Below are 21511 nucleotides of genomic sequence, written 5' to 3' on the forward strand. Positions count from 1 at the left end.
TATATATATATATGTATATGTGTGTGTGTGTGTGTGTGTGTGTGTGTGTACAGTGATGTCAAGTTTTCTCACTCTCTTCACTAAGGTGATTGTTTCTAATTAACCTGGTCAGCCATCAAGAACCAGCAGAACTAAACCCCTATGCTGAATTTTAAAGAAACATACAGATGTGAGCATCAGCTAGATTGTGAGATATTTTTAGGACAGAAACTCTAATATATTCACTGTCATTACCAATTTGTTACATAGAAAACAATCAATAAATATTTAAAATTGAACATTGGCTGTTCTCTTAATTTCAAGTACCTTCATTTAATAAGAAATTTGAGGGTTTTTTCCTAGATACTTCTGCTTACATGATCTTCTTTTTGACTTGCAATCATATGAGATAACTTGCATTTTTTTTTTTTTTGCTGCCTATTTACTCCATCTAGATTTTTCCTGCAATTATGTCATCACTTGCTAGCCAAATTTATACTGGATTTCAGATTCTTGTTTCCAGCTACCCCTACCCTCATTTTGCCCATCTGCTCAGCAGCCAACTGCTTAGACTAGTCTCCTTCCTACTTGACACCTATTTTTTAAATCTGATAACTACCCTAAAATGCACTTCTAGTGAAGGTTAGAGACAAGTGTTTATTTCTATAGCATTCTTCTTAAATTCAGAGATCTTAAAAATAACAGGATTGAGAGAAATTTCTAAATAATATAAGGCATTATTCTTATATTTCAGGTTTCATGTTAATTGTTTAGACATTTGAAATCTGATTTCCTTTCTCAAGGCCATTTTTATTTTCAGTTTGCAGGGCATGTCTGAGATTCTGTGAATTTGGGACAGGTTATAACTTGAAATGACAGGCAACACAGTATGATTTAACATTTCAGAAATAAAGATTTGTTATTACTGTTGTTTTTTAACTTACATGCCTTGTGAAACTTGTTAATGAGAAAGTTAATTGTTTGATTGGTTAGTTCCCTGGGGTCTGTGGTCCGTTTAATGTTTGTGAACTGGTTTGTTTTAAAAAGAAAAACTAAGAAACTATTGCAAAGTTATAGGTATCCATGAAAAATTTCTTATTTCAATCTATATTGAATGCTGTGTAAACTTTAAGTATTAAAATATGATAAAAACAAAATATTAACTAGAGAAGTCAAAGACTGACAAACATATTTTATCATCACAGGAATCACTGAAGGTTTAGAAACAATTTGTACCTTTGAAAAAACAGGTATCACATAGTAGTTTACTAGTAGGATAACCTTTTGAATCATGATTTATTGTTACCTGTATCTTTCTTTAAGCCAATCTTTTCCAGAAATGTTTTTGAAATGCCTTGCCATTCAACATGAGTATAATAATCAAAGTCATCAGTAGCAATCTATTATTACATTGTGCAGAACCCTTGACTAAATGCAGAGAAACATCTTTTTAAATGTTCTCCTGGAATAATTAGTTCATCCTACTTAACATTTTACCTTTCATTGGCTCAAATGGAAATAAGAAGGTAGAAATGTACGTAATGGGATGATTTCAAACTCTTGAAATACATTCAGCAATTATCTCTGAGTGGTAGGTTAATGTGGTATATTTTCCAAATTAGCCCCCAAGGTGGATCAAAATGAGCAATGAATTAATGCACATTTAAGCCCACCCAAATTAATTGTCCGGTACTTTTCATTGAAAAATACAGATTCTAGGGGCGCCTGGGTGGCGCAGTCGGTTAAGCGTCCGACTTCAGCCAGGTCACGATCTCGCGGTCCGTGAGTTCGAGCCCCGCGTCGGGCTCTGGGCTGATGGCTCAGAGCCTGGAGCCTGTTTCCGATTCTGTGCCTCCCTTTCTCTCTGCCCCTCCCCCGTTCATGCTCTGTCTCTCTCTATCCCAAAAATAAATAAACGTTGAAAAAAAAAATTAAAAAAAAAAAAAAGAAAAATACAGATTCTAGCTGTGTATTAAGTTAGAAACATGTGCTTCCTTATGAAATTGCAGGTAAATTCTCCATATATAAGCTCAAAATGGGAAAGAAAAAGTTAGTAAGCAGTTACTTTACTGATGTCAAGGAACAAACTCCTTACTGAACTTTGGAATTTTCCTCGTCACTTTTAGATGGAGTATCTGAAGCTGGACCAGAGAAATATTGATTAAATTTACCTGGGAGAAGCAAATCAGGTACATTTTCTTCTGCAATTTGGAAAGCAATAACACGCTTTTGGACTACTCTAAAATTCAATTATCGATCTGCATAACTAAACTCTCTCCAAATGATTAGATCTATAGAGTGGCAAACCAAATCAAGGATAACTAAAATAAACAGAATTCTCTGTCACATAGTCATTTTATGTACATAAATTTGTTCTTTAATTGTTGCCTTTGGGAAATTCTTTTACAGATCCAGAGAGAAAACCCTACAGACTAGCCTAGCTATTTCATTTAAACAAAGTAAGAAAGACAAATTATCTTTTCTCCCACATAAGAGAGGAAGATGTTCTTTCTTTCAGGCAAGAGTGACCTATCATTTTACTGAGTTGGAGATGTCTTTGTGATCATTCTATCTCGACGCACCCATTTTTGTGGTTAAGTGCACATACTGAACATGTGTGATTTACTAACTGATAAATACCATTTCTAATACTGAGTGTGATAAAGGACAGAACCGTGCTCAACTGGTAGAACGTGTTCTTAAGTGTCAAAATGAGCTTGAAAAATACAAACAGAATATGCTTATCTTTTGTCACAATCTGAGTAAACAGGCATGAGTTTTATAAAAACAGTCATAGAAACGAAACAGAAGCAGTGAGACGAAGACAAAACGATCTATGTCAGAGAATTAAAAACCAGCACAAAATAGTCTTCTTTTTAGAAAGATGCTAATTAATAGTCTCTTTTGTTTTTAACCAAATCTGTTTACCTCTAGAGAGAGGGAGCTATAAAAGGAAAACCTCATCGATATTACAATAAACAGAAGGCCTGGAGAGTAGAGATTTGCCAGCTAAGATTATGCATCAATATGCCCAGAAATTAATGTTGGCATAACTGGGGGCAGATCCAAAGACCAGTGCCAGAGGTGGCGCAATTATAATAAGATCAGATGAAGGGGTTCATTACGCTCACAAATGGTGAAGAGATGCCTGTCTCTTTTCTTGTTATATCTCCTCTATCTCGATTATGCACTTGGTAGCCGGTGAATACAGTTGATAAAATCAGGGAAGAAGTACTCCCAACAACATATTTGGAGCGAAAGGAGATTTTCAGAGAAGTCTAGAAATCTACACTGGCATTTTGATGAGATTTTTTTCAATGGAATAAAAAAATATATATGGTAGTGCACCCATGGTAGTGCAAAGGAAAACTCTGTTTCCTTTGCCTATCCTTTATCACACAAGTGAAAACCTATCAAAACAAAAAAGTAGGTCCAAACAGACTTATAAAGTAATTCTTAGGTTTCTTATCCTTTTTTATAATTTTAGTAGTTAATAACCTATTTGTCAAAATGGGTCATTACTTGTATTAGGCTACAATACAAACTAGAAGTACAGAGATGATTATTGTATCTATGCATATATCTTAACTACACATATATCAATTATCTATCTATTATCTATCTATCTATCTATCTAAATATTTGGCCAGTTAGCACAATCAGGCAATCAGTTTTTCTTTTAGCCTTTATTTAAAAACAATTTTGTTTTAATGTTTATTTATTTTTGACAGAGAGAGAGAGAGAGAGACAGAACATAAGCGGGGCGGGGCAGAGAGAGGGAGACACAGAATCCGAAGCAGGCTCCAGGTTCTGAGCTGTCAGCACAGAACCCGATGGGGGGCTTGAACTCACAGACTGCAAGATCATGACCTGAGCCGAAGCTCAACCAACTGAGCCACCCAGGCGCCCCTAATTTAAAAATTTTTTAAATGTTTAGTTATTTTTGAGAGAGAGAGAGAGAGAGAGAGAGAGAGAGAGAGAGAGAGAGAGACCAAGTGGGAGAGGAGCAGAGAGAGGGAGAGAGAGAAAATCCCAAGCAGGCTCTGCACTGTCAGTGCAAAGCCCAACGTGGGGCTCCAACCCACAAAGCACGAGATCATGACCTGAGCTGAAATCAAGAGTCAGATGCTTAACCCACTGAGCCACCCAGGTGTCCCGACTTTTAGCCTTTATTTAAATAGAATTAGTGTATAATATGATTATGGCAATAGGGGGTTTTTATTGAGGTATGATTTACATTCCTTAAAAAGCACAGATGCTTCAGTATGACACATTTTGATAAATATATAAACCCACATAACACCAACCTCAATCAAACTATATAACATGTCAATACCCCAGATATTTCTTTACTTTCTCTCTCAGTTAAATCCCCCTTGCCTAACTCTATACACAACTACTTTCATTTTCATCATTATAGATTTGTTTTTGTTGTTTTAGAACTTCTCATAAAGGGAATAATACAGTCTATATACTTTTGTGTTTGGACTCTAGTTCAACATAATGTTTTAGGATTTATTAATTACTTTTTTGTTATAGTAGGCAGTTATTTTTATTGATGACTATTGCTAAGTATGATATGAACTTACCACTGGCAAGTGTTTTTCTTACAGGGCTTTTTATCCCCAATGTATTAGGCTGACAATGGGGAGACCTGAGTTCTAATCCTGTCTTTATTACTCACCCATTTTGCTAATTCATGCATGTCCGTTCATCAGGCTAGATCACATCCTCATCTGTCCATTTAAAGAGTAGTGCTAAATGATCTCTGAATCTATTTCAATTCATATATTCTATGTTTTCTTGTTCATGGTTTTTAATAGCTGAATATCATTTTAATAAAGAACTATTTCTAAATTACTAGCAATGCATTAATCTTAATTTAGTGACTGTCATCTTCAACTCAGTTGCTAAACAACAGAGTTATTATTTCTTCTCTTCCTAAGATTAGCTTTTCAATATTACTCTAAAGGGAGGAGAATAAGTGGTGTGTATCCGCTAATAACTCCTAAACTTATCGTTCACTACTTTGATGCAATACTTTTAGTTCTTGCTAAACCACTTTGATCAAACTGCAATGTACTTCACCCATCTCTGTCTTCAAAATTCCCCATATCTTTTAAAGATACATTTCAATTGTCACATTTTCGATAAAACATTCTCTAAGTAGTGAAGTGAGGAGTGAGTGAATCTCTCACCTTTGAAATCTTATTGCATGTTATATCATTCTTTCCCTATTTTAACCATTTGCTTGCTCATTCATTCATTCATTCATTCAAGCACTATTTCATGTGTCTAGACTGTGATAAGTGTAAGGGATATAAGAATTAACAGAAAAGATAAAGTCTCACTCTCCTGAGCTTACATTGTAGCATGGCAATCATGAAACAACCATGCTCAGTTACAAACAGCTAGTACTCTGAAAAAAAGAAAATTACTGATACTACTATGCTGCACAATAATAAGATCTGGTCTAGTCTTGGGTGGATCTGGGGGAGATCCTATGACAATATGATCTTGAAATTCAAGTCTGAAGATAAGATTTAAGCTTCTGAAGGTGTGTGTGTCTGTGTGTGTGTGTGTGAGAGAGAGAGAGAGAGAGAGAGAGAGAGAGAGAGTGCATGTGTGGTTGATAGTGGTGGATAGTGTAGACAGAGTGAATTGATTTCCTGGCACAGTAACATGTATCAGAAGGCAACACAACACAGTTTAGAAATCCACAAGATTTTGAGGTGCCTGAGTGGCTCACTTGGTTGAGTGTCTGACTTGTGGTTTCGGCTCAGGTCATGACCTCACAGTTCATGGGTTCGAGGCCCATGTCGGGCTCTGTGCTTATGGTGTGGAGCCTGCTTGGGATGTTCTCTCTCTCCCTCTCTCTCTCTGCCCCTCCCCAACTTGTGCTGTCTCTGGCTCTCTCAAATAATAAATAAACCTAACAATAAAAGAAATCCACAAGATTTTGAAAAGTAAGGGTGAGAAAATTGTGAGGATAGCTAGAAAGAAACTAGAAAGAGGTAGACAAGTACAAGACCTTTTATAATATTAGAGACTCTTTTTAAGGGTTTGGTTTTTACCTTATGAGCTTTTCACAGGGTTTTAAACAGATCAAATACATAGGTTTAGAAAAAGAGTTTTGGACTGAATGTGCACATGAGGAGGTCATTGGCTGATGGATGACAAATGCAGTTGTCCATGTTGATGAGAAGCCCATGGAGAGTGTTAAGAGTGAGAAGAGGTGTCAATTTTGAGACTTTAGAATCTCTCCAAATAAATGTACATTTAAATTTTTTTTTCAAAGTTTTTTATTTATTTTTGGGACAGAGAGAGACAGAGCATGAACGGGGGAGGGGCAGAGAGAGAGGGAGACACAGAATCGGAAACAGGCTCCAGGCTCCGAGCCATCAGCCCAGAGCCTGATGCAGGGCTCGAACTCACGGACCGCGAGATCGTGACCCGGCTGAAGTCGGACGCTCAACCGTCTGCGCCACCCAGGCGCCCCCAAATAAACGTACATTTAAATGTATTGTAGATATTTGTAGAAACATCTCATTAGCTCCTGTTAATTTTAAGATAATGAGACGAATTAAAATTTTTAAAAGTGTAAAGATTTAAATCTAAGCAGTCTTGTGTTCATATTAAGACATTTTCCTTTGCTGGCTGTGTGACCTTGGACAATCTGCTTAATTCCTATTTTTCTCTTTTTGTCCTCCTTAAAATTCAGATAATAATAATTCTACTATGGGAGTCTTAAGAATCAAATGATTCTTACATGGAACAAAGAGAATAATGCCATGCACAGTCTATACACTGATACCTGTTAGTTTCTTTTGTGTTCCAATTTTTAACAACACAAGGCAGAGCATGGATCTTTAAAGAAAATATTTGTTTCTTAAATGTAAGGAATAGGGGCGCCTGGGTGGCGCAGTCGGTTAAGCGTCCGACTTCAGCCAGGTCACGATCTCGCGGTCCGGGAGTTCGAGCCCCGCGTCGGGCTCTGGGCTGATGGCTCAGAGCCTGGAGCCTGTTTCCGATTCTGTGTCTCCCTCTCTCTCTGCCCCTCCCCCGTTCATGCTCTGTCTCTCTCTGTCCCAAAAATAAATAAAAAACGTTGAAAAAAAATTTAAAAAAAAATAAATGTAAGGAACAAAACAGATGAACATGGATGGGGGAAGAGGCAAACCATAAATCCAACTCTCAACTATAAAGAACAAACTGAGGGTTTCTGGAGGGAGGGTGGGCAGGGGGATGGGCTAAATGGGTGATGGGAATTAAAGAGGGCACTTGCTGTGATGAGCGCTGGGTATTATATGTAAGTGATGAATCATTAGACTTTACACCTGAAATTAATGTTTTACTATATGCTTTTTGATTGTTTGTTTTAGAGAGAGAGCACAAGCAGGAGAGAGAGGTAGAAGGACAGAATGGGAATCTTAAGCAGGCTCTAGGAGGAGCTCCTCAGTGAGGAGCCAATGAGGGACTTGATCCCACAAACCTGGGATCTTGACCTGAGCTGAAATCAGGAGTTGAACACTCAGTCAACTGAGCCACCCAGGCGCCCCTACACTATATGTTAACTAACTGGAATTTAAGTAAACATCTAAAACAAATTTCAAAAGTAAAGTAAATATTTGATAAATAAGTATTGAATAAGTGAGACCCCTAATGAAGTAACAGAAGATGGAATCATGAAAAAAAAGACCCAAGTGAACACAAAGTGATTACAAAAATTGTAAAATGAGTGTATGAATTCAAGATTTTTATTTTAATCTTAATTATAATGTGTCATATTTTTTTTAATTTTTTTTTCAACGTTTATTTATTTTTGGGACAAAGAGAGACAGAGCATGAACGGGGGAGGGGCAGAGAGAGAGGGAGACACAGAATCGGAAACAGGCTCCAGGCTCTGAGCCATCAGCCCAGAGCCCGACGCGGGGCTTGAACTCCCGGACCGCGAGATCGTGACCTGGCTGAAGTCGGACGCTTAACCGACTGCGCCACCCAGGCGCCCCTAATGTGCCATATATTAATACAGTAGGACCCATAGTTTAACTGTATTGGTCTAAGTTTATACATCAGCCCTGATTTCCCCAAGGTCTTTGTTGCTTCTCTGGTTCTTGTAGAGTTAGGAGCTATTAAGGGTCTAAGATTTTACCCTGACTGCAAACTAGTAAGCAATCCTGCTATGGATTCATATGCACATACCGACAAAAGAACATAAACACCCTGGGTCAAAGTCACAGACAACTTATTACTCACTGAAGAAAAGGTTCAACCAGAGTAATACCTTGCATTAGTTTTTTGTTTGTTTTTTTTTTTTAATTTTTTTTTCAACGTTTATTTATTTTTGGGACAGAGAGAGACAGAGCATGAACGAGGGAGGGGCAGAGAGAGAGGGAGACACAGAATCGGAAACAGGCTCCAGGCTCCGAGCCATCAGCCCAGAGCCTGACGCGGGGCTCGAACTCCCAGACCGCGAGATCGTGACCTGGCTGAAGTCGGACGCTCAACCGACTGCGCCACCCAGGCGCCCCTGCATTAGTTTTTCATGGCCACATTCCCACAGGGCAATTCCAGGAGGGCCAGATGTTTTAGGGGCACATGCAACACGTTGCACCACGGATGAAAAATCTTATGGTTAGAAGATGGGAAGATTTTATATGGCTACTGGCATATCTGCTCATCTTCCTCTTCAAAAAAAAAAAAAAGAAAAGAAAAAAAAAAACAGATTATTTCTTACCTTGGAATGTAACGAAATGTTCCCAGAGTGGAAAAAGCAACTTACTACCCTCCAATACTCTGGAGTCTGTATCTCTAGGGAGACATTAGTTTCCAAAGCATGTATATTACTCAAACATGTCTTTGTTCCAAAGGCCAAAATGAGGGAGAAATCGAAGAAATCCATAGAGGATTGTTGTCCAACATATTTTTTTTTGTTTTTCCCTGAGAGGCCCCAGGTACCAAGCCCACTCTTCCAGGGGTTGGAAAGCCATGGCTGCCATCACAGTCACCTTGTTTTCCAGCTCACCCTTTTTGCTTACCTTCCAAAACTAGGAGGGTGGCATTTCCTCCTCTGCTCACTCTGAGGTGGGTTGATGGCAGCTGCAGTGTCTGTGGTTGAGATACTGGACACATTACAGGTTCTGGCCATCTTAGAAATAACACAACTCAGAAAAGTGGCCAACTTCGACCCAACCAAAGACTTAAAAGAGAAAAAGTCATAGGGCACCTTGGAGACTCAGTCAGTTAAGCTTTTGGCTCAGGTCATGATCTCAAGGTTCTTGGGAGATCAAGCCCCACGGTGGGCTTTGCACTGAGAGTGCAGAGCCTGCTTGGGATTCTCTCCCTCTCCACCCTTCCCCTGCTCTTGTGTGCTCTACCTCAAAGAGAGAGAGAGAGAGAGAGAGAGAGAAGTCAGCCAATCAATTTTTGACCCTTCCACTTCATGGATAGACTCTTTCTGGAATAGGTGGTTGTCTATGGCCTCTCAGGAATCTCCTAGTGACTGAGAAGCCAGCTGTGATTTCTCAGCAATGACAATTCCCAGTATTTTCGTTTTCCTTCTTCCCTGTCTCACTTCCATTGTCTGCCCTTTTCATTCTCTCTTCCCCTGCTCCCTCCCCACAATAAACCATTAATGTATGACCTTTGCCATGGACTTGCTTTTTTCAGGAAGCCAGGCTAGCATGTTAACATAGTGGAGTTTGGGCTGTGTGCATGTGATATATACATCTTTTTATAGGAAAATGAAAATCTATAGAACAAAATAAGGGAAATGCTAATGCAGCCATTCACTTAACACACACATTATCAATCTCAGTCATACCAAAAAGCTCTGAATTAGGCGAAATGTCTCTTTGCATTTACATCTTCACTTTTTATTTCCCTAAACTAAGTGCACTACTCTCAAGCTTGGATGTCCAGAGTCTCACAGGATGATCACATGCTCTTGGGATTTCCTTCAGTTCTCTGTACTTTTCACATTTCCTTACCTCACACCTCTGCATGATATTCTTATGTAACAGGCTAATTGAAACATGAATGCTCATGAATTCATGCATGAAACTTTCCGAAGAAAAAAGCTGATTTTGGGAAACAAAATCTTATTTCAATACAGAGACTTTACTGCTAATAGCAGTTAGTTTAGGTAGAAGGATAATTTAGTAGATAGATGAGTTATTTACATCTTAAGTCACACTATGTAGGCAATATTCTACTTGGTCTATTTGTATATAGTCTTCCCTTGGTATGAAAATATTCAGAAAATCCAAAACGAGCATTTGTGATACTTTGGATAATTTTAATATTGATCTGTCTCTGAATACTAACTTAAGTATGGACATACTTATGGCTTAAATAATTCTAAGGATCATTACCACCTCTGTAACAAAGTTTTTATTTTTAATTTAATACTTTTTATTTTTTATTTTATTATAATTTTTAACAAATTATATATATTTTCAATTGCTGTACCCTATACATTGCCATAATTATAATTATAATGGTAGTTAAGTAATGTGCTTATGCATTAAGTTCAGTTGTCTATAATTAGGTATAACAGTTAAAGTAAGTCAACATAATATGCTTTATTTCATATACTCCATAAACGGATAATAGGTTACCAGACAGTATGTTTGAATGAGGAAATAAATTATTATGGAATATCTCTGTAAAAAAGGTGGTCAATTAAAAAATAAAACTGGCAATAATAGCACCATAGGAATACAGGAAGTAGTAAATATTTCTAGGGATAGTGAGGCCATGGTAATGTCATGTGCTCAGCAAACTTGTTTTCTTTTTCTGTGCCCCATGGAAAAAAAAATCAACTGTAATTTCTCAGGCCAGATATCAATTATTCTTGGACTTTGTGGCAGATATCTGGGCAGTGGAATATTTGGCATAAGTAAAGACATAATTTTTAGCCTTGATCATAAAATGTTTCATTTGGTCATACACTGTTCCTCTCTCCCATCAATGTAGCAGTTTTTGAAGACCTCTAGATAGAGACATAAAATTATATAAACTTCATTCCTTATATTTACCCCTGAAAGAGAAATTTCCAGAAGAGCCACCCATCTTCATTAGACTATGGCCAGAAAATAAACTTTTATTTTGTTAAGCTACAGAGATGTTTTTTTTCCCCAAACAACTAGTTTGCTAATCCTAGTATAAGTAGAGTTTCTATAATATGTGTAGGGAGGAATGGTCAAATTGAAGAGTTATTGTCAAAGAAGTATTGACAAGATAAAGGATATTTCATCTGGTGGAGTGAAAAGAAGTGAAGAAAAAGGAGAAATCAGACAGCTTCAACTTCTAAAATATCAGGATAACAGATTCTCCTACAGACATGGAAAGTTTGTGAAGAAAGACTGCTTAAAAATATGTCACTTTGGGGTGCCTGGGTGGCTCAGTCGGTTAAGCATCTGACTGGCTCAGGTCATGATCTCACAGCTTGTGAGCTCAAGCCCCACATTGGTCTCTGTGCTGACAGCTCAGAGCCTGGAGCCTGCTTTGGATTCTGTGTCTCCCTCTCTCTCTGTCCCTCCCCTGCTCGCATGCTCTCTCTCTCTCTCTCAAAAATAAACATTAAAAAAAAAAATTAAAAAAAAGTATGTCACTTTTTGTCATCTGAAAGGGACTAAGTTCCAGAATCAGAAATTCCCGTCTCTGTGGTGACAAATGATCTATGTGACCTTGATAATTAGTTCAAAAAGACTTGATTAATTCTGGTGTATATAGCTTTAAAAAAAGGATATTCTATGTGTCTGGAGGGAGGGATCATTTCTATTTTCTATGTAACTAAAATATAGTAATACATGTAGAGAATATATAATTTCTATTTCTAAGTCATAAACCACAAAACAGAACACACATTGAGAAGAAATTTGGTAATTTTTTGCTTTGTTAAAGAGACGATGTCCTCAGACTAAATAAATCGGAGTTCAGCTGACTCAGTACTCTAAGGGTGAAAATTTATGTCATCTATGAATTTACTTAACTATACTATGTTAAGCCAGCATTTATTTTCCATCTTGTGTGTCTTTGTTTCAAACGAAATCATCCACGGTGTGAAATTGGTACATATATTTGATTTCTCTGAGCTTCAGTGAACTCGTCTGTAACAAGGATAGTTATCTGTTTCACAGGATGAGAACAGATATGAGAACACTTAGGGGGCTGCCTAGGTGGCTCAATTAGTTAAGGATCTGCCTTCAGCTCCGGTCATTTCCCAGTTGTGAGTTTAAGCCCCAGTGGGACTCTGCTTTCTGCGCAGAGCTCACTTCAGATCTTCTGTACTCCTTTCTCTCTCCCCCTCCCCCACTTGTGGTTTCTCTCTCTCTCAAAAAAAGAATTATTTACACTTAGAAAAAGGGAGTCCGTGTTTTTGTATAATATTGATGCAAAATTTGAATATATTATGCATATTGTGTTACCTTGATCAATCAGTCCAATAACATGAATAAAAAAGAAAAAAATTACTTCAGAATCACGTTCTTAGAGTGTATACTCGTTCGTAATGCTCATGTCTTACTTTTCTAAGTGTTAATAAAATATGTTTATCATGTCAAATTTATTATCAGTTATATGAATTTACTTTTTAAAATTTTTTTTTTCAACGTTTATTTATTTTTGGGACAGAGAGAGACAGAGCATGAACGGGCGAGGGGCAGAGAGAGAGGGAGACACAGAATCGGAAACAGGCTCCAGGCTCTGAGCCATCAGCCCAGAGCCCGACGCGGGGCTCGAACTCACGGACCGTGAGATCGTGACCTGGTTGAAGTCGGACGCTTAACCGACTGCGCCACCCAGGCGCCCCTGTGAATTTACTTTTTAAAAAATTGTGACATTTACTTGTTTTGCACCGTGTTTTCCAACATCTCACCAATATCACTTATTGCCAGAAGTTCACAAGGAAGTTATACAGAGGAGTCTCTCCAGAAAATGCACGATGTTTATTATCGTGTCTTTGATTCTAAAACTCTATCAGTAAATGTTTGTTTCTTAACAATACCAAATATCTATTTCTGGCTCTGCTAATTGTTGTCTTCATTCTGGAACACAGGCGGATGGAGTAGTGTTTATCTGGGATATTGGTGGTATTATGGCAAATAGATTAAAAAAAAAAAATACTTAGGAAGCCATGTGCTAGATGACAAAGTTCCTTCCGAAGTGACATACGAATTTCACTGGCCAAATTACATATACACTTCTGGGATGCAATTATGCACATAAAGCTTCTATGAGAAGTATATCAGACTAGGAGACTTGATGATTCAGGGCAAGGTAATATAATCCACCACAGAAACTCATGTATGTTAGTGAAGAAATTTAATTTAGTTGTGGAACTAAATTTAATTTAGTAATAGAGACAAGCAAGGAGTAGTGAAAGAATATTAAATACTAATTATATAATTCTGGCAATTTAACCTCACTGACCCTCAGTTTACTTACCTGTAAAATGGGAATTTTAGTCTCCAGCTCCTAGAATCATGTTAAAATAAAATGTGTTAATAAAACTAAAGTATATAGAAGTATATAGCATAGTAACTAGAGCTTTAAGACTCAAATGTTAGCTATTATTATCTTTACTTTTACTTCACTATTTTAATGTAAGAGCATAATAACAAAATATATTTAAATTAGAATTATTAAAAATAAATATATACCTTTTTAGTAGTGTATATGTGTTGTGTTTGTTTCCTCCACACCTCTCATTTCATCTTCTTCTGGTAAGCGACCTCAATTTTCCCCTGGGAAAGAATCCCTCCTTTACTCTCCGTTCATGCCTTTGGAAGGGCCATCTAATCATCCCCCATCCTCCAGGAGCTTGAGAAGAGAATGCATGGTTTGATGAATCCTGTCATTCCACTGTCAAAAATGATTAGCTTTCCAATGGGCATGTGGCTCAGGCCAGGATAATGCGCATAGCTTCCTGGGCTGCATTTGAAAATAAATATGAAAGGGAAGCTATCTTCTGCTGAAATTCAAGTCAGGAAGACAAAAATCTAGAACTGTGTCCCAGGTTTGGGTACCTGGGAAACAGATTTTCAGCGGGGATATGTTCAGGAAGTTTATTGTAAAATACTCTCAGGGTCAATAAAATAAAGGGAGTGTTTTAGTTTGTTCAGGCTAGTATAACAATACAATCATAGGTAACTCATAAACAACAGAAATTAATATCTCATAGTTCTAAAGACTGGAAAGTCCATGATCAAAGTGCTTGCATGTTTGGTATTGTGCTAGAGCTAGCTTCTAGCTCACAGATAGCATCGTTTTGCTGTACTTTCACATGGTGAAGGGGGGCAAGAGAGCTTTTTCTGCACTCTTTCATTAGGGCACTAATCCCATTGATGAGGGCTCCATTTTCATCACCTAATTACTTCCAAAAGGCTTTACTTCCTAATACCATCACCTTGGGAGTTAGGATTTCGACATGTAAATGCATGGGGGCCATAAACATTCAGACCATACCAAGGAGTGAAGGAAGTAGAATCAGGTAGAGGGAAGATTGAGTTGGGATGAGCCACAAATGCCTCAATTGACCCTCCAGAACTCTAGAACTTTCTAAAGGGCCACTTCAGGCAAGAAGCTAGGGCCTTTATATTCCTTGTGGAGAAGTTATTGGATGCAGGTGGCCTCCAGGGAAAGGCAGTGTGTTTGGGAAGGTAGATCTCCTCAGATGTGCTCAACTCCTGGAAAGGGACTCAGTTGCCATGATCAAAGGCGGAATAAATACATCAAACTTGAAAAGATAATCTAATGCAACAGGTTTTTCATGCTTGCTCTGTTTTCAACAGGGATCAAAGTTTCACAGAGAAACATAGCTGAGAGACTAAAAGTGAGCACTAGACACTGTATTTGTGCTCCTGGCTCTAGCCACTCCTGAATTACTTACCTTTAGACTTTTTCTATCAACTTGAAAATATCCCATCTGGGGGCGCCTGGGTGGCGCAGTCGGTTAAGCGTCCGACTTCAGCTAGGTCACGATCTCGCGGTCCGTGAGTTCGAGCCCCGCGTCAGGCTCTGGGCTGATGGCTCAGAGCCTGGAGCCTGTTTCCGATTCTGTGTCTCCCTCTCTCTCTGCCCCTCCCCCGTTCATGCTCTGTCTCTCTCTGTCCCGAAAATAAATAAAAACGTTGCAAAAAAAAAAAAAAAAAAAGAAAGAAAACAAACCATCTATTTTTTTTTTTTGTTTTTTTTTTTTGTTTTTTTTCCAGTGATTTTTTTTTGTCATCAATGGAGACATCATTCTTTCATATCATCTTCTCTTTCTCAAGGTTTTTTCTCTTTCATTTTATTATACTCACACTTTACATTATAGAATAGGAATATCCTGAATGAAACTAAGCTGAAGAGGAATATCAGAAAACGTGTTCTTTGAAATCTTGTGAAAAAGAGTTACTCATAGATTATAATAGTTAATGGCCTGAGCAAGGTTGTAAAACTAAATTCTGTCTTTCATAGATGGGCATTGTTAAATATATTGCTCCTAATGAGAGGGAATAAAGATGGACAATAAACTTCCTGAAAACTGAGTGAATTTAGGACAAGGCAGTGATTTTTTTTTTGAGAATAATGACAATGTTTCCCCATTCATGGACTAAACAGTGCTGTATCTTCAGGTCTCAATGAAAACTCAAATGCTTTGGGTGTCCAAGTATTACTTTTAAAAAGAAAAAGAAATTGCTCTAAATATAGTGCATCTCAGAAAGAAGAATGATGTGACTTGATATTTAGAACTGTGTCTCTACTGTGTGCCATGCTTTGTAAGTTAAATGAGTTTAGGTCTCAATTAGTAAAATTGCTTATAAGTATACAGGGCAAGAAAACTACATGAGCAAATATAACACTTCCTCTACGATGGCTTTTAAAAGCCAGAATTAATTTCACATTGTCTGTGATCAGTTGATCACTGCTTCAGGGCAAAAGCTTGAGGTAATGTAGATTGTAATGATAGACACTATACATTTAGTACTGTTTGACAAAAGCAGTATATTAAATCAAAGTCTGACTTTAGAAGAAATATTCCAGCTCCCGGTATTTTTGTTTTTCATGCACATGATATCACTTGTTTCAGGAAGCTATTAAAAGAAAACAGTGGACAAATTTGGGACCTGGATAAAAGAGTACATTATAAACAGGGAATATCATTGTAATCATTAATTACATTTACTTTAGTGATCAGTAGTGAGTCTCAATGTTACAAATGTCAGTGGTTTTAAAGAGAAAAAGAAAACAACTAAATGTTCTAAAGCATCTGGTTCAGGCCAGTCTACTTCAGTAGGCTCAGACCTATAAAGGCTGGGAAGGTTGCAAGTAGGTATCGTACTTAATTTTGTACTTTGGTTAAATGATTTAGATTATTGTTCTAGGCACATAGAAGGTATAGTTGGGAGCTACATATTATAAAAGTCAAGTTCAAATGTGCTTTCCTAGCCAGATATTTTATCTAGGTAAATATCTTATTTAAAAAGAAAGAAAGAAAAGAATAGTTTAAAAAAATAACAAATAGTTACATATCAGATACTATGTGCCAGGAACTTAGCAAAAGACTTTAGAAATACTAATTCATTGAATGTGCATTGTAATTTTAGTTAATGGGTGCTCATCTCATCCCTCCCCCAAATGAAAATGAGGCATCTGTGGCACAGTTTAAATAACCTGCTTACGCTCCCAAGTGCAGACCTGGACGAGCCAGTTTGGACCCGGGGAAGTCTGTATTTACTCCGATACGGAGTTCAGCTCTCTGACCACTATGCTTTGAAAGGCAAGTTTTGTTCTCTTGAGCCAAAATGTGAATATTATTTGCCCATTTCTACTCCAACTCACAAACCCAAGTAGAAATTACTAAAAGAAGTAAGGAATTACTACATTACTAGAAGGAATACAGTTATGTTCTTCTAGAAAAGATTCGTAGGAAATTACAGTGAGGACATCCTCTGTTGTGGGCTTTTCTCTATTTAAAGCAAGAAACTTAGAAAAGCTTTCTCATTGCTTAAAGTAGGATGGTGAACTGATTTCTATAAAATATGTTTTAATCAAACATTAGAGAGTTCTTGATGCAGAGGGTAAACAGTTCATACATATTCAAATGAAAGGAAAGGAAGAACTCAGAAAAAAAAAACAACTCTCCTAGAAATATGAAAAAAAAAAACTCTCATGATAACTATAACTGACTTTTAAAACATTCTTTCCTACCAAATATGTTTTTCTGTGGAGCAATACAGTCTTCATCAAACAGTAGGTACGTTGAGTTGAAGAGTATATGAGGCTCCTATTTCTTTCCCATAGCCATTTTACATATTTTTTTTTTAGATTGCCCTAATTATTTGAGACACTATGATGTGTTATTTGATTGTTTAGTTCCTTTTCTCTCAAGTTTTTGTTTGCTAATGGCCGCTCTCCAACTACAGCTAACGGAGGGACATTGTGCAGAGCACATCTACTTGTCCGGTGCTCTGATGGGACTGGGGGCTTACAAGACACCCCTTTGCTTATCTTGCTCTGCAGAGGCTTTTCCTTCTCCCAAGCCAATGCCTCCAATCACCTGCTAACAACAAGTAGGTACTTGTTTATCATGCAGTATATTTTTATATTTTAAAAATATTTTTCTCGATTAGCACTCAAATCCGAAACAGTCACCAATTCCAAGGCAAAGCAGAGTGTCTGCTTCACTAATTACATTTTCAACTCTTTTCTCTCATTGTGCTTCCTTGTTTGTAACTTTTGCTGTTTGTGCTTTTAATTTGTAACTTTATGAGACTACATTTAGATAGCTGTATCAATCTAAATTTGTACAATTTACATCATTTATGAAAGGATTATTTTGGATTTGTTGTCAGTCTCTCTTTTTTATGTATTCTTTTTTCAAATTTATTTATTTTATTTTTGAGAGAGAGAGAGAGAGAGAGAGAGCACAAGCAAGGGAGGGGCAGAGTGAGAGACAGAGACAGAGACAGAGACAGAGACAGAGAAAATCCCAGGCCGGCCTTGTGCTGTCAGCACAGAGCCCAACAGGGGGCTCCAACTCATGAACCCGGAGATCATGGCTTGAGCTGAAATCAAGAGTCAGACACTTAACTGACTGAGCCACCCAGATGCCCCTCTGTTATGTATTCTTGCTATAAGCACCTTTCTTTCTATAATCTATCAACCAATTACTTTTCTCCTTTTCAATTAACTCTCCTGATAGAACCCAGTGACAATATACCATCTGGTATCTGCTCTTCTTCTTCTTAAAATTTTTTTTAATGTTTATTTATTTTTTTTAATTTTTTTTCAACGTTTATTTATTTTTTGGGACAAAGAGAGACAGAGCATGAATGGGGGAGGGGCAGAGAGAGAGGGAGACACAGAATCGGAAACAGGCTCCAGGCTCTGAGCCATCAGCCCAGAGCCTGACGCGGGGCTCGAACTCACGGACCGCGAGATCGTGACCTGGCTGAGGTCGGACGCTTAACCGACTGCGCCACCCAGGCGCCCCTAATGTTTATTTATTTTTGAGACAGAGACAGGGCAGGAGCAGGGGAGGGGCAGAGAGAGAGGGAGAAACAGAATCCTAAACAGGCTCCAGGCTCTGAACTGTCAGCACAGAGCCCGATGCAAGGCTCGAACCCACGAACCATGCCCACAAACCGTGATATCATGATCTGAGCTGAAGTTAGATGCCCAACCGACTGAGCCACCCAGGCGCCCCAGGCATCTGCTCTTAAACACATAAACCCACAGCACCAGAAAACATTATCCAAGTTAGTCAGAGATTTGTTGAAAAATAGCAATAACCAATTCTTGGAACTTTTATTATTATTATTATTATTATTATTATTTTTACTATTATTATTAATGTCCTTCCTCCCAACCTGAACAATCCAAAGCCGGTGCCCCGCAGCAATGTCCAGACTACCTAGAAATAACCCTGTGATGCCTTTTTCTCTGTCTCTGTCTGTCTGTCTGTCTGTCTTCTCTCATCTGAATGCTCTCTCACCTATGCGCAGAGAAAATGGGAGCTTTACGAGTCTATCTCTGAACGAGTGTCTGAAGTCTTTGACACAGTTTCCCCAGGGGAGAAGGATGTTCCCTGAAACTTGTATTAGAGACTGAAAATATAAATTCTGAAGTGTCTAACATACTTACTGTGTAATGTTCTGCAAAGACGTGACTCGCTAAAGCATTCAGCAGGGACTAATTTTGCAAATCTCAAAGCTTCCCCTCGCATCTTGTGCTAACCTGTCAATATTCTGATATTCCTAACAGCTTGCCTGAAGCAACTAGCACACTCTGGACTTGAGCAGCGATTGCAAAGGACATTTAACTTTTAACTCAATTCTGGGATTCAACTGTCATTTATGTGATTAGTTAGACTGACATTCCTGAATGGTGAGCTCTCGGGATCATCAAAATTTAATTTTCTTTAGGGATAGAACACAGGAGATTATGTTCAGTTTATTAGCTCTGACCCTTTACACTTAGACAATTATCCAGTTTAATTTGGCTTATGGACTACATAATTCATGTGGCCTGGTTATTATGTACTTTTTTTTTTCTTACGGATGCTACTTGAAATGCCTGAATTAGAGGTTCTCACTTCCTTCACTACTGCAGAAGGTAGCATCCTGGATGGGAAGCAGAAAAGAAGAAAAAAGCAAGAGGCAAGAGATAGTTTTATTTTCAAACAAAGAAAAGTTCAGATGAAGAAAGAAAAAGAGATATGAATTATTTAAAAAAACCCTTAAAATAATACTTATATTCTTATTTCTAGATCTTATATTGAATTTTGTCTTAATTCTTAGCTCTGGACCAGAACATAACATTTTTTTTTTTTTCAACGTTTATTTATTTTTGGGACAGAGAGAGACAGAGCATGAATGGGGGAGGGGCAGAGAGAGAGGGAGACACAGAATCGGAAACAGGCTCCAGGCTCTGAGCCATCAGCCCAGAGCCTGACGCGGGGCTCGAACTCACGGACCGCGAGATCGTGACCTGGCTGAAGTCGGACGCTTAACCGACTGTGCCACCCAGGCGCCCCAGAACATAACATTTTAAATTACAAGTCTTTTAAAGTTTTAAAAAACAATATGGTTATTGTAAAACTATACAGTCTAGAATTGCAATGTTTACTTCAGTTCAATATTAGCCACATAGAGCTCTCTGAATTTAAACATTAATAAATTATAAACTACAATCACATCTAGAATTTAGTTTTCAGTTGCACTAGCTACGTTTCCAGTGTGTAATAAGTACATGTTATAGCCAAGGACTTAATAGCCAAAGCTATCACATTGAACAGCACAGAAAAAGAACATTTCCCTCAGCTATTGATTGTTCAGAGCTCACCTAAAATGCAGGCGTAATACTTCCAGTAAATCTGACTCTTTCTATCACATGTGCTAGTGTTTCCTCTTTAAGCTTAGCTTGTTGCTTATCACTGAGTCTACCGTTTATGGTCCTGAGAGTGACAATCTAGCCTTGTCCAGGGAAAATGTGCCATGGCTGATCTTAAGAGCAAGTACAATGTGCAAGCCTTCTGAAAATTCCCAATTCCAATCCAAGCAAAGTCCCGATAAGAAGGCAAAGCTGAGAAGCAAAGTTTCTTCCAGGTGGATTGAGAATTGGTTTGAAGACTAGAGCGTGCGAAAAGAGAAGGGGGAGGAAGGCATATCGGGATTGGAAACCCCAAAACATACATACAAAAAAAAAAAAAAAAGAGACTAGGGCCTGGCAGTTTAAATTTGTGTAAACCAAAAGAACTGTGATCAGGGCAATACCTTCCAAATCTACACACATGAATTTTCCTAGAAGCAGAGTGACAGTTGCCTGATTTTGTGAATTACATTCTCTGAAGCAGGTGTCAGGATGAGCCATTTGCCTGTGTTGGGTCATTGCTCACGACCATTCTGCTAGCCAACCTATTATTATGCCTTTTTTGACAGGGAAGGAACATGAAAGTTTTTCAGATAAAGTAACTTTTTCAAAACCTCACTTTTAATAAAGACTAAAGTTAAGGATTGCAACTCAGGCCTCACTGGCTGTCAAAATCATGATGTTTGACATCACACATAATACCGTTTTGAGGAATGAAAGAAATTCCTCCGTACCCTGAAATACTTGACACAAATCATTCATGCGACTTAAAATCCATAAGAAACCCATGTCTGGATCAGATCCTGCAGTGGGATCTGGCCCGCGGTGCAAGTATCACCCATGCCCACAAGTACCACTTATACTCACTATTTTTTTAATATGTATTTTTATCTGTTTATATATATTTGAGAGAGAGAGAGAAAGAGTGAGTGGGGGAGGGCAGAAAGAGAGGGAGACAGAGTATCCAAAAATGGGCTCTACGCTGACAGCAGAGAGCCAGCCTACGCAGAGGCTCGAACTCACGAACCCACAAACCACGAAATCATGCCCCAAGCTGAAGTCCCCGCTTAAACGGCTGAGCCACCTCAGCAGTCCACCACCTGTATTCATTCTTGACAAAAGTCCAGAGTCTTTTGGAAGTCTGTGCTGATTAGTAAGCATACACTAGAAATAG

The 21511-nt window shown here is 38.1% G+C and overlaps 1 long non-coding RNA gene across 1 annotated transcript in view; it reads left to right on the forward strand.

Annotated features, from left to right (window-relative positions):
• LOC121036120 (uncharacterized) overlaps positions 1–21511 on the forward strand; it is a 221704-nt gene that overhangs the window by 63192 nt on the left and 137001 nt on the right. The window contains exon 2 of the long non-coding RNA XR_005793249.1: positions 2106–2168. This is a non-coding gene — a long non-coding RNA (uncharacterized LOC121036120). The remainder of the gene's footprint in view (positions 1–2105; positions 2169–21511) is intronic.

Source organism: Herpailurus yagouaroundi, unplaced genomic scaffold (assembly GCF_014898765.1).
Source record: "Herpailurus yagouaroundi ecotype Mexico unplaced genomic scaffold, PumYag 162, whole genome shotgun sequence".
Taxonomy (NCBI): Eukaryota; Metazoa; Chordata; class Mammalia; order Carnivora; family Felidae; genus Herpailurus; species Herpailurus yagouaroundi.